This window comes from Panthera tigris, chromosome C2, assembly GCF_018350195.1.
Source record: "Panthera tigris isolate Pti1 chromosome C2, P.tigris_Pti1_mat1.1, whole genome shotgun sequence".
In the NCBI taxonomy this organism is placed as follows: Eukaryota; Metazoa; Chordata; class Mammalia; order Carnivora; family Felidae; genus Panthera; species Panthera tigris.
The window spans coordinates 22,559,279-22,573,386 of record NC_056668.1 but is presented as its reverse complement, the minus strand read 5'-3'; the positions used below and the strand labels follow the sequence as shown (position 1 = coordinate 22,573,386).

General features: G+C 35.1%; 1 protein-coding gene across 1 annotated transcript in view; it reads left to right on the top strand.

The window, feature by feature from the left end:
- NCAM2 (neural cell adhesion molecule 2) overlaps positions 1-14,108 on the top strand; it is a 223,505-nt gene that overhangs the window by 140,430 nt on the left and 68,967 nt on the right. The gene's annotated exons all lie outside the window — the stretch shown is intronic.

The window sequence follows — 14,108 nt, the reverse complement described above, 5'->3', positions numbered from 1 at the left end:
TGTACTTTACATGCATTTATGAAACAATCTATAAAAAGTCATCTGTCTACTAAAATTTATTTCAAAATTGTGTTTTGAAAACTCAAGCTATTACTACTAATTATGGCAGGTGGATTAATAGAATAAGCTAATTCTGAGAAGTTAAAACAATTTATAGCACTTCTGTTCACTTATATAGAGTTTCATCATGTTGTGAAAATGTGGTTTGTTTTCCCATTAAAAGAAGAAACTAAAGTAGGAAATCATAGTAAATTATGAGAGGTGGAGTGTATTGATTGGGATATAGAACTACAAAAGGATAGTAAGGAAAATGATGAGTATATAGTAATATAAAGTATTGGTGAGTATATAGTAATGAAAATTATACTGTCCCTCCTGCGCTGGCCCTGGGCCCTGGCCTGATCCTAATATGTATGGTGTAAGGGTTCTGTAAAAAGCATGAGCTAGCTGTTTGTTCTATGAAGAAAAGCGTGAGCCCTTCTATGAAGGGTTGGCTTAGTGGACAATGGAGACAGAACAGATAAAAATCATCCTAGTTTCATCTGTGTTGGCACCTGCTTATTCATTTTTACTGAGAATAATAGGTTTTTGATAGAAGGGCCAGAAATATTAATCTGTCTTCAGTCATTTACCATATACTTCAAGTAATGCCCCCCCAACATGTCAGCTTTTATAATTTCTTCTAATAATAAGAGGGTTTGGGTAGGTAATGTCTTTGTGCAAATGCTGTGTGGTTTAGGAGAGAGGATAGTGCCCCAAAAGAATGAGCTTGTGAGTTCTAGGATTCCAGTGGAAGCAACCATTACCCTAGATGCAAGAATAATATTTTTAAGAGAGAGAAAATAAAAGAGGGTGAAAAGGGAGAGACAGAAAGAGAGATGAATTATTTCTGACACTACAGAACATTCAAAGTGGGTGCTTGGGCACAACCCTGGAGACAAGTAATGTTAAAGCTGAACATTAGAGAAATTAAACTTGACAGAAGAGTACCGCCACCCCTTACCCCTCCACCCCAGGGAAGAAGGTTAATAGATTCTTCTGAGACTTCTTACAAAGTTGCAAAACCATGAAGAATTTATAATGGCTTTGATCTGACAGAGTTGTTCACGTTCAAAGACCTGATTTTGTTACTCCATATATCCCTATCTCAGAAGTAGATTTCCGTGTTTATAAAACTGATATATAATAAAGAACATTTGTTAATTTACAATGAGAAATCACTGTCTCAGAAATTAGACATTCAGTTATATATGATAGGTATATTCTTTACCTGTGAGTATTTTATGTAGAAAGAAAACGTGTCAGAAACCTGTTTGGTGAATTTTGAGTATCAGTCAGGGACCTTACATGAATGACAGTCAGTACACTCAGCCTTGGATAGCTTAAAGCTTGCCAGTGAGATCAGAATACTCATAGTTCTGGTTTCTCTTCCTCTTCCTATGAGAATGCTGATCCCATCATGGGGCTCCACCCTCATGAGTTCACTAAGTCTAATTACCTCCCCAAGACCCACCTCTAACTACTATCACATTAGAGGCTAGGGTTTCAACATATGAATGGAGGGGTGGGGCGCAATTCAGTTCATAGTTCCCAAATATTCATTCTATTTTAGTCACTCTGTTAAGAACTGAAAATAAATTAAGTCAATAGATTTTGACTACAAAATGAAGAATTTGGTAGTATGAATATCCTCTTACAGAGGATGAAGCTGAGGGCAATCCATATAAAGGAGAATACTGGGACTATAAAATTTAGCTTCTTATCTATAAGGTCATGTGGATAAATAATAGTGAAACTAAAATTCAAACCCTGACAGGAAATCAGATTCGAAAGCCAGTACTGTTGACCGTTAGGCACCGTTTTTTCTTTATTCAGTAAAGAGTTGCAAAAGTGGGGTGCCTGGGTGGCTCAGTCAGTTGAGCATCCGACTCTTGATCTCGTCTCAGGTCATGATCCCAGGGTCATGAATTGAGCCCCACATCGGGATTCAAGCTGAGCATGGAGCCTACTTGAGATTCTCTCTCCCCCTCTCTCTCTCTCTCTCTCTCTCACACCCTCTCCTTCTCTCTCTCCCCGCTCTGACCCTCCCCCTACTCAGGTGCTTTCCTTCTCTCTCTCTCTCTCTCTCTCTCTCTCTCTCTCTCTCTGTCTCAAATAAACAAACAAAAAAAAGTTGTGAAAGTGGAATACAAATTACTTCCCTGTAAAGTATGAGTATAGCCCATATATATAATTTTAAGTATATATTTTTAAAAATTTTTAATGCTTATTTTTGGGAGAGAGAGAGACACAGAGTGTGAGAGAGGGAGGGGCAGAGAGAGAGGGAGACACAGCATCTGAAGCAGGCTCCAGGCTCTGAGCTGTCAGCACAAGCCCTAAGTGGGGCCTGAAATCACGAACCATGAGATCATGATGAGCCAAAGTCAGACGCTTAACTGACTGAACCACCCAGGCACCCTAAGTGTTTATATATATATATATATATATATATATATATATATATATATATATGTGTGTGTGTGTGTGTGTGTGTACATATATACATACATATACTTATATGTGTACACATATATATATGTGTATGGTGTAATGTGTGTGTGTGTTTGTTGCAATGTATTTTAGATAGCTACTGGAAGGACTTCTATAGAGAACTGAGGGAGTAATTTGCCTACGTTAAATATGAATTAGAAAGCTGAAATATCACTGTCATTTAGAAATTTTTTCTTTGTAAATATTTTTACTTTTTTCTTACGCTGGTTTTGTGATATCTATTTTAATTTGGTGTCTTGAGGTTTAATTACATGGCTTCATGTGGAGTTCTTGTTCTTTTTGAGGTTCATAATGTTCGTCAATCTAAAGATTGATGTCTTTCATCCATCCTGGAAAATGTTATATCATTACATTCTTGAATGCGAATATTGTCTTTTCCCTCATTCTCTCTATTCCCTTATTCTGAAAAATCCCAGTTATAAATGCTAAACTTGTTTTTTTTAGAAGTTAGAATACCGTATCTCTGTACCTATATTTTATTATGTTTCATTATTTTACCATGTTATTATTCAGTTCTGCCTACCAGTTCACTAATTCTTTGTTCACTTATGTTTAAGCTACCACTAAACCTGTCTATTAAGATTTTAATTTAACAATCACATTAAAATTTTTTTTTATGTTTTTATTTTATTTTTGAGAGCGAGGCAGAGCACAGGCAGGGTAGGGGCAGAGAAAGAGGGAGACACAGAATTGAAGCAGGCTCCAGGCTCCGAGCTGCCAGCATAGAGCCCGATGCAGGGTTCGAACTGACGGACTGTGAGATCATGACCTGAGCCAAAGTCGGATGCCCAGCCAACTGAGCCACCCAGGCACCGCAACAATCACATTTTTAATTTATATAAATTACATTAGTTCATTGTATGTTTCAACACTATCTCACTCATGGTGGCTTGTTTAGTAGTATATTTTATGATTTTAAATTGCGATATCATATTTTGCTAATCTTATTTATTGGAATCATGCAAGACCTGGGGTTTGGGTGCAGTCTTCCACAGAAAATATCCCTGTACTTTGAGCAGCTGCTCTGAAATTTTACAAAGGTGGAAGCATCTTAAATTAATTTCTTGATTTGAGAGTTCCTGCGCTATGAGAGCAGACTTACAGTTACTAATTTTCAAAGAAGTATTTATCCCACCTCCTTGCCAAGTCAAACAAATTTTTTTAGCCCACACTTTTCCTTTCTTCCAAGAACGTTGACATTCCTAGCTCCGTGCAGGGGTCCAAGCCTCAGATCTCCCTCTTTCTTCTCTCCCCCATGAGGACACTGGAACCTTGTGTACTACAGATCCGTGCAATAGCTCTCATTGTCTGAGTACCAGTTGAGATTTTCCAAAGGATGGCAGTACTTTACAAAAACACAATTACATGGCTGGTCCTCTAGCTACAGTCTCTCCATCCACATCATTTTTTCATATTTCAGTTTTCCTTCCTTTTCTGTGATCTAACATGTACACCTAAAAAGATTTTTGAAAATGATATGTATAATTGTAACTATATTTAAAAGGCGCTCTTCTGGCTGTATAGGTAACGACATTGTTGAAATTCTGATGTTTTTTTAAAGAACATACATAGTTTTGAATAGGGAAGAAATGCTTCTTTTGCAGTTCACGCTAGTCATTTTAAAGTTTGAGGAAGAATTTTGTAAGCATAATTATACTCATTGCTTTTGAGGCATTTGTTAGAAGATAGATTTAGATTTATCTCTGAAAAGACAGGGACTATAGTCAAGAACATTTCAGCTACTACTTTTTTCCTTCAGCATAGTTTTATTTCTTTCTTTTAATTTACATGAGTTTAGTTGATGTTCAGTTTTTTTTCCTAGTTCATAAATACCTGTAATCCATTATATACTACTCATGTATCTTCGTCTACCTAAAAATAAATATCATCTCTTGCTTGATTGTGGTGGCATAAGCAAGAAAATTTTAGGAAAAAAAATCTCCTGTTAGTAGATTCTGATTCTAAATAATGCATTAAATAATTTCCTGTGAATTTCACTTGCTTACTCTGCACCTGGTCCAAGGTTTAGGGTACAGTTGCTGTCTAGACCAGTTATTATATTCTTCAAGGTTTAGCTGAAACCTTACTGATCATCCCAATCACTAATTGACCTAAAACTAAATTTCAAAACATGAATTGTGAACAAATCTGATCACAATTTGAACTATTTAAATTTCAAATGGAAGTCATTTTGACATTTAGTTTTGAGTGAAAAATGTGTGTCACAGGTGTAGCAAGATTTTTTTGATTGGGAGGGTTACATGGCATTTCCATTACCCTATCATTTAACACTTGGTAAGCATGTTCTATATACCTCATTGGGCACAAATGAAGAGAAGATAATAATGTTTCAAAACAGGTACTCACTTTTCAGTATTCAAAACAAAAATGAAAAATTGACATTTTAAAATATCAAGTTATTTTTATCAGAGCATAAAACAATTCTCTCAAATAGCATAATTTTAATTTGTGAAATGTTTAGCCAGGTACAATCACACATAAACATCCTTTCAATCTCAACCGAGATTATTAGATGCTCTGGTTTATTTGGACCTAAGGTTGTAGTAGAATTTCTCTTTGTTCCTGAAAATAAGGGAGATAATTTTTATTTGAAAACAGTAGCATTTTGTAAATGGAACATTCATTGGAAACTTACTCAAATTCTTGCCATTTTTACTAATCGAAGGGTGTAATAACTAACTACAATTTAGAAATAAATTCACAGTTGGACTTTACAGTTTTTTCACTGCATAATTTCACTAAACCTTCAATATTGCTCCGCAGGATGCAATTGCAGTATGTATATTTTAATCTATAGATGGTCATTTTAACCTTATAGCATTTAGTTTATGAACATTGTGATTAAGGTTATGTACCTGCTTCATTACTACATATAATGCCAAAATTTTTAATCCAGATTTTAATTTTAGCAAAAGTTCTATTTTAATTGAAACCTGAAGAAAAAAATCAATTTATATGGTAGAGAAATCCATTTTCAGCTTTGTGAAGAAGTCGCATTCAATAAGGATTTTTTTCCAAGATTGTTTTGAAAGATAGGTGTTTGGATTTACAAATTCTATGCCTGTGCCCGATAGGCCCACAAACTGATTTTAAATACAGGAGCTTAAATTGGAATAGAGTGAAGATTAATAGATCAAATACTAAGAAAGATTTCGATACAACTAAAGAGATGCTATGTCCCAGTACCTTTGTCCCAAAGCGGGTGCCCTAAATTCAGTGGCACCAGCAACTCCCTTGGAATAAAGAATCTTTCTGGCTTGAATACTCCAAAACCGAAAGCTTAATAGTATTTATATTGATTCAAGCAGAGGCTCCACATCAACAATGAAAAATTTATTTGTTACATGTATGGAATTTCCATGTACCAACAACCCTATTACAGCACCTAGGTCCCCCATGTTTTCATTTTTCACTAGGAATCACCTCCATGCTCTGCCCCCACCCTCACATGCCCACTCACTTTCTCTTAGTGCAGCAGGCTTCATATGGCCTATAAAGTGTTCTTTTACAGGCTTTGCATCGGAAAATTATTTTGCTTTTAAAACTGGACATTAATGCCCTAAGGAGTAAGATAGAGTTGGGTGCTTTTTTTTTTTTTTTGAGTAATTTTTCCCCATTGCTTTGTATTAGAGTTTCTTAATCAAATGTTAGCTATTTTCAATTAATCCCCCCATGTTTCCTGTGTTTTCTCTCATTGTCTCTACTTTTATCTTTACTCTCCCCTAAGGTTTCAAACACATATCTTTCAATTTACCTATAAGTTTTTAAAATTGTTAAATATTTTATTCTCTGGTCATTTCTCATCTCATTTATGCAATATAGTCTTTTCTCTCTGATAATTATCATGATATTTCATTTTCAGCATTGTTTTTGCTCCCTGATTTGGTTTTCTTTTCCTAGATTTATTTTGTTGTTGTTGTTTGCTTTGTCTCTGTCATTCACAATGGAAACGTTCCCCAAGTATTTGGTGATCCTTGCCTGGATAAGTGAAAGAAAAACACCCTCATCTCTGTTTGTAAAGACAGTGTTTTCAAGCCTTGAGATCAGATGGGTTTCTAACTTCCCCATCAACAAGAGTCTGAGAAATGGTAACTATTTTCGGATATCTGTTTTGAGGCTGTTCAGTTACTACTGGCATACCTGGCTGTCAGGACACTGTGGAAAGGCAGCTAGTGTCAAATGGTGTCAGATGATTCCCACAAAATTTTATTCGGCACATCAACCCCATGTTCCTCATGTTTAGAATTCTAGAGTACAAAACTTCTTTGGTCCCACTTACCAAATAATAGACCTTGCATCTTCTGTTAAGAAGAGAGAGAGGAACTCATCTTCTCTTTAATCTGGGAAGAGGGCATGAGAGTACAATTGTTTAAATATTTGATGATCATTCAGTTTTATGCTCTCATTCATTGCACTTAAAATTTCTGAGACTTTCCTGAGTTCTGTAGGTCTATTAGTGTAAGTGTATCTCCACTGTCTCACCCCTTATACAGATATTTATAATTTTTGTTGTAATATTATATTTTTATATGTGGGACTTTTCCATTTTTAAAACAGTGTTAAATTAATTTGTTAATATATTGATGACGCAGCATTGAAAATTACGCTTTTAAGAAAAATGAGCATATCAGTGTTTCTTACTGAGTAATGATTAGTACCTGTAATTAGCTAAACTTCTTGCTTTGTAGTGTGGCTTATCGTCAAACAAATTCACATTTTTTTCCTGGAAACTTTCTAGCTTCCTATGCATATTCAGCAGAAATTTTAAATATAAATTTAAGCTTCAAAACTTGGCAGTTTTCCCAATGATACCCAGAATAACAAAGGCCATCAGATGTGCACACAGTGTATGGGTCCATACATTGTGTAATATGCAACCATAAGAAGAGCCATTTACATAGACTATGATATAAATGGTACCTGTTGAAATTATTCGATAATGCAGGGTACAGTAAAAATATAGTCCCTCTGTCCCAAGGGGGATAGGAGAGAAAGGCAATGGTGCTCTGCCTGATCCTCAGGGAAAGCTGCAATACTGATCCAGGTTGGAGCCAGTGCCCTGAAGTCCCTGGCAGATGGCACACTGTGGGTTGACATAACCATCTCCCTGCCCCCAGTGTGACGCAGGTCTGCCTACTGGTAGATATTTTTCATTGTGTACTAGAACCTGCTAGAATCCAAAAGATAATTTTGATACAACCAGGTCTTTATTGGAAAACATGTTATTTGACACTCACTTCAAATTTTATTGTTCAAAAACCCACTAATTATGCAGTAAAATTTGGATTATTCAACAGTTCCTGGATTCTTCATTGATAAATGAAGAACATATGTTAAATATGCAATGCTATGTCTATAAACAGAGTGAATAATAATATAATAGGGAAGATTTCTTTCTATTAAATTATTAATTCGTTTTTGTAGTGAAGAAATACAAGATTGAACTACTTTTGTTCTGCATTGTGACTCAAAAAGAAAGTAACTTATTTCCAGTGGAAATATTTTATTGAAGTTATTGTCGATACATGTTTTTCTATGACCATTATTGAATATAAAACCTTTTTATTGTTGTTGATACTTAGAAAAGAAGGCCAGTGATTATTTAAAATACAGGATGAAAATAGCGAGAATGAGCATCACAACTCAACTAAAGTTAGAGTAAGCCCATACAGATATTTCTTTTTTTTAATTTTTATTATTTATATTTGAAAGAGAGAGAGAGAGCATGAGTGTGAGGAGCAGAGAGAGAGAGGGAGGCACAGAATCTGAAGCAGGACCCAGGTTCCTAGCTGTCAGCAGAGCTCGACTTGGGGCTCGAACTTGTGAACCGGGAGATCGTGACCTGAGCTGAAGTCTGGTGCTTAACCGACTGAGCCACCCAGGCACCCCCAGATATTTCTTTAAATCTATTTTTTTTCGGGGTGCCTGGGTGGCTCAGTCGGTTAAGTGGCCAACTTCGGCTCAGGTCATGATCTCGTGGTCCGTGAGTTCGAGCCCCACGTCGGGCTCTGTGCTGACAGCTCAAAGCCTGGAGCCTGTTTCAGATTCTGTGTCTCCCTCTCTCTGACCCTCCCCTGTTCATGCTCTGTCTCTCCCTATCTCAAAAAAAAATTTTAAAAACGTTAAAAAAATAAAAAATAAATAAATCTGTTTTGTCATATTACGATGTGACCTAATGTGTGACTTTCCTAAATTTGTCAGGAGTTTTCTGTGTTGTGTTATGGTGCTACTAAAAATAATGAAATAAATAATTGATATGTCTTTGTTACTTAAAAACTTTTTTATTGTTGGTGTTCTTTTGGAACTGCATCTCAGATGTGTCTGCATGACATATGACATGATCATACTTTTAGGTCTTTCTGTCTTCTGTCTCCCCTCTCTACCAACCAAACACACAACGGTCCCTTTCAAAGTTTTATTTTATCTTATCATTGTGTGTGTTTTTGTCTGTGTTCTTAAAACACATATTATCACAGGGGCGCCTGGGTGGCACAGTCGGTTAAGCATCTGACTTCAGCTCAGGTCATGATCTTGCGGCTTGGAGTTCAGGCCCCCCACCCCCTGTCTGGCGCTGTGCTGACACCTCCCTCAGAGCCTGAAGCACGCTTAGGATTCTGTCTTCTTCTCTTTCTGCCCCTTCCCCACTCCTGGTCCTGCTCATGCTCTCTATCTCTCTTAAAATAAACATTAAAAAACTTTAAAAAATAAAAAAAAATAAGTAAAAACACATATTTTCACAAATTTTCTTTGTTTTATGATATATTAGCAAGCATCTTTTATAAATAATGAGTAAAAGGTTCATGTGGTTCAATGACATGAACATGATGGTTATTTCGTGTTCTCAGTTCTGTAATATACTAGTTCTCAACGAACTTCTTTGGCTACTAATTGTGATGAAATGGGTCTCAGAGGGTTTGGGGGTTTGTTTCTTTTTAAGTAATCTATGAGACATAACTCTTTTCTATTATGGTAGTGATGGTTTTTCTATAGGAGGTTGTGTAGTTTTCCTGTAGTTTTCCGATAGCTAAAAGTAATTGTAATATCATGGTAAGTTACACTTAAGATTTTTATTCCAGTGTTTCTTTAATCCATGTTATTTACAGTTGCCTGGATGAAACTGTATTTGCATATATCATACTATTCAATTTTACTATTTTAGAAACGATTTTAAATAATCATTGTTTAGCATTAGTTCTAAACTACTGCAGTTTTTGAAAGCTTGATAAATTCCGATGCTTTTAAAAAATTCTCTACAAGGAATATTTTCTACAATTACACGATTTCCCATATAAATCTGCCTGAAGAAAAATGGTTATCATTTTAATGACTATATTTCACATGGTATAAGAGAAATAGACTATAAAAATCATCTGTCTATATGAAATACAAGTGCTCTAAAATCTTGTGAATTGCAAAGATAGGGGGATAAAAGTAATCTACATTAATTCTGTATTTTCAGTGAAAGGACGTTTCTTCTAATTTGAATGTAATGGAAGGACGTCTATATGTTAAAAATCAAAACAAGAATATATTGGACTATTTTCATTGTGTACATTAAAAAAATAAATCCAATCTAAATTAGAAATGTATATAAAATAGCAGTCTTAATGAGTTTAAACTATGTAGATCAAAATATATAGGGAACGAGGTCAATAGGAAAACTGAGTGAATAACAGCTTTAAGTAAAATTATTTGTATGCTGGAAACTTACCCAGATGTCTTAATATGAAGACCCAAATTCATTCATAATTCTGTACTTTGCCTGGTCGCTGCTGTAATAATAAAAGAACTTCTATGCAAATAATTTTTAAATTTTTAAGAAAATGAGTTTTATTTATGTGTATTATTTTATTTATTTTATTTTATTTTATTTATTTTATTTTTAACGTGTTTTTATCATTGAGAGATTGAGAGAGAGAGACTGTGAGTTGAGGAGGGGCAGAGAGAGAGGGAGACACAGAATTCAAAACAGGCTCCAGTCTCTGAGCTGTCAGCATAGAGCCTGATATGGGGCTTGAACACACAAACCATGAGATCATGACCTAAGCTGAAGTCAGATGCTCATCCGGCAGAGCCACACAGGCTCCCCTATGTATATAATTTTATAAATCAGAGAAATAAATGGTATGAAGAAATGAAACTAATTTATATGTGAAAGATATTTGTGAGTAGTGAGAAAAGAAACATGAATGTTTCATGAGTGTTTTATAAAAATTTAATGTACAGGAGGATGGAAGTATTCATAGTCATTAGAAACTTAAAAAAAATAGACCCAGTTAGCTGCTCAAATATACACTTTTTTGGATACTTTAATATTCAGTGTAAATATGATTTTTTCCTAGAATATAGCTCATAAAATTTTCTTATTTCTAGTGAAGAATAGCTGTGGGCTGACAATCATGGTTATTTTAATAGTGAATGTAACTGATATATAATTTTAGAAGACATGTTTTTAAATTTTTTAACCTTATAATTAAAAAAAATTATGTTTATTTATATTTGAGACAGAGAGAGACAGAGCATGAGTGGGGGAAGGGCAGAGAGAGGGAGGCACAGAATCCTAAGCAGGCTCCAGGCTCTGAGCTGTCAGCACAGAGCCCGACACGGGGCTCGAACTCACAAACCATGAGATCATGACCTGAGCCGAAGTTGTTCGCTCAATCGACTGAGCCACCCAGGTGCCCCACCCCTATAATTTTTTAAATCATGCCAATATATTCCATTTTAGTAAACATTGATTTTTTATTGTTAAAGTTCATTATTATGAACAATATTTTCTGTACTATAATACTATAATACATAATATTTATATATGTATATATTTATATACATAAATATTCTCAAAGTTTAAGGAGGAGTAAAGAGCCTTTTCTTTATCTGGTAAGTGTCTCAAGATTCTATTATTAAGAAGGTTCTAAGGCCTTCTTCAGTAGTGCTATCCTGTAGGAAAGGTTGAACACCATGGACTGGCATAATCAGAAATGGTTTCAGAGACTGACACTACTCTGGTTCTCTACTCTTTTACATCATGTGTGGCTCAGTCAGTTAAGCAACCAAATGGGTTTTGGCTCAGGTCATGATCTCATGGTTCATGGGATCCAGCCCCACGTTGGGCTTCATGTTGACAGCGCAGAGCCTGCTTGAGATTCTCTCTCTCCCTCTCTACCCCTCCTCCACTCATTCTCTCTCTCTCTCTCTCTCTCTCTCTCTCTCTCTCTCTCAATAAATAAATACATTTAATAAACAAACAAATAATCACTATTGTGTATAGCAGGGATTTCTAAAATACAATTCTAATTTTCCAGGATATGTAAAAGATCAGCCATTGGGGTCCATAAAGTAAACTGGAAAATATTTCCATTTATTTAATTATGTAAGTTATGATTCAGGTAATCACATTTAAAAATGGTTGACTATACTCTGTGTGTGTGTGTGTGTGTGTGTGTGTGTGTGTGTGTGTGTGTGTATGCATGTATGCACATGCTTTATGTGTCCCTCTCCGTCTCTCGTACCAGGTCCCTAAATAAACACATGGCACATCAAAGCCTGTCCACTCATTGTGTCATACATGCATTCTCAGTTCTGGCCATGCTTCAGTTTATGTTACTCCTACTCTTTCTTATCCTGCCTTCAAGGTCCAATATAAATTTGGGCTTTTTTACAAAGGTTTATTTATTTTTCAGTAGAAATATTTTTGCATTCTTTTGAAACTCTGTAGTCAATATTGCTTGCATTAGTATTTTCCAGCTTCTCACCTCACAATATAAGTATTAAGACATAAGTCACATTTCTCTATCTTGACTGCACATCTGAGAGCCTATATAACATGTTGTATGGACTTCTGAATCTTCTACATCACCTGAGATGAATAAATGGATTATTACATTACTAAGCTTGTTTATACTCAATTAAAGTTATATAGTTGTTAAGTATTTCTAAACATGTATAAATTATTACTGTATCTAGGCTAAGTTAAATGGAACCATCTAAGCAAGTTGGTTGTTTTTTCCTTTCTTTGAAATTTCCAAAGATTCCACGAGCTTTTCTAAGTACTGATGTTATGGAATTAGCTGTTTAATAAAACTTAATTCTATTTTATATTTTAAAAACTTCTTTTCACTTGCAAAGATTAAAAAATATATATAGGGGCATCTGGGTGGCTCAGTTAGTTAAGCATCTGACTTCGGCTTGGGTCAGGGTCTCAGGGTTCATGAATTTGATCCACACATCAGGCTCTGCACGATTCAGAGCCTGCCTGGAATTCTCTCTCTCTCTCAAAATAAATTTTAAAAACCTATTATAGCTTTTTAAAAGATAATCTACGTCTAGACATAAGCAGACTATTGAGAAAATGGAGACCGCAGCTTCTCTTTCTCTAAAAAAGCAGTCGTAATTGTTCCTATTTCTTTTCTTCACACTTCAGACCAAAGGGAAGCATCCAACCACTGTATGACATGTGCTCCTGCCACTGGCTCAGCTAACATTCAAGAAAGAAAGCCTGTATAGGTGGTAAAACATGTCCGTGCACTTCTGACAACTTGACATGTCAATGAACAGTTAGGGTATTTCTCTTATCACCGAAATACTACTGTGCACTGTAAAGGTGCTTCCATTTAGAGTAATTTGCTAGAAATCTTCATCCTCACAACTGGGTCTTGTGACAGACACACACTTAGCAGGAACTTTGGATTTAGGGTTAGAGACATGTGATCTTCTGTCCAGAGTAGCATTGTTTTATCTCCCCGTGTATTGGCGGGGCCACTTATCCTACATTCCATATCATTAAAGTCTTGGGTACTATTGACATTTTAAGACTTAAAATACTCCAATCTGTGCATAGGGGATGCATTTCCATTAATTAATGTTTCCTTCAATTTCTTTCAAAAACTTTTACAAAAATATTTTGTAGTTTCTGTTGTGCATGTCTTAAATTTCTTTTGTTAATTACTAAGAATGGTATCTTTGATGCTATTAAAATGGAATTATGTTTTGAATTTTCCTCTTCGGTTTGTTCATTGTTAGTGTATAGAAATGCAACTGATTTTGGGTGTTGACTGTATGTTCTCATTTTATTGGATTCATTTTTAGTTCTAAAAGATTCTTGTGGAATCTTTGGAATTTTCTACATATAAGATCACATGATTGTGAACAGAGATAAATTCACTTCTTTCTTTCAAATTTAGATGCCTTTAATTTTGTCTAATTGCTCTGGCTAGTAATCCTAGTTAAATAGAAGTGGTGAAAGCAGGCATCCTTGCCTTGTTACTGTTTCTGGAGGAAAATATTTTAATCTTTCACCATTGAGTATTATTAACTGTATATTTTTAATATATGGCTTTTATTTTGCTGAAGTATTTACTTTTTATTCCTAGTGTTTTGAGTGCTTTTATCATGAATAGGGTATTAAATTTTGTCGAATGCTTTTTCTGCATCAATTAAGGTGATGATGCATTTTTTTCCTTTATCCTGGAATTGTAGTGTACTACATTGTTTGATTTTTGTATGTTGAAATATCCATGCATTCCAGGAATAAATTC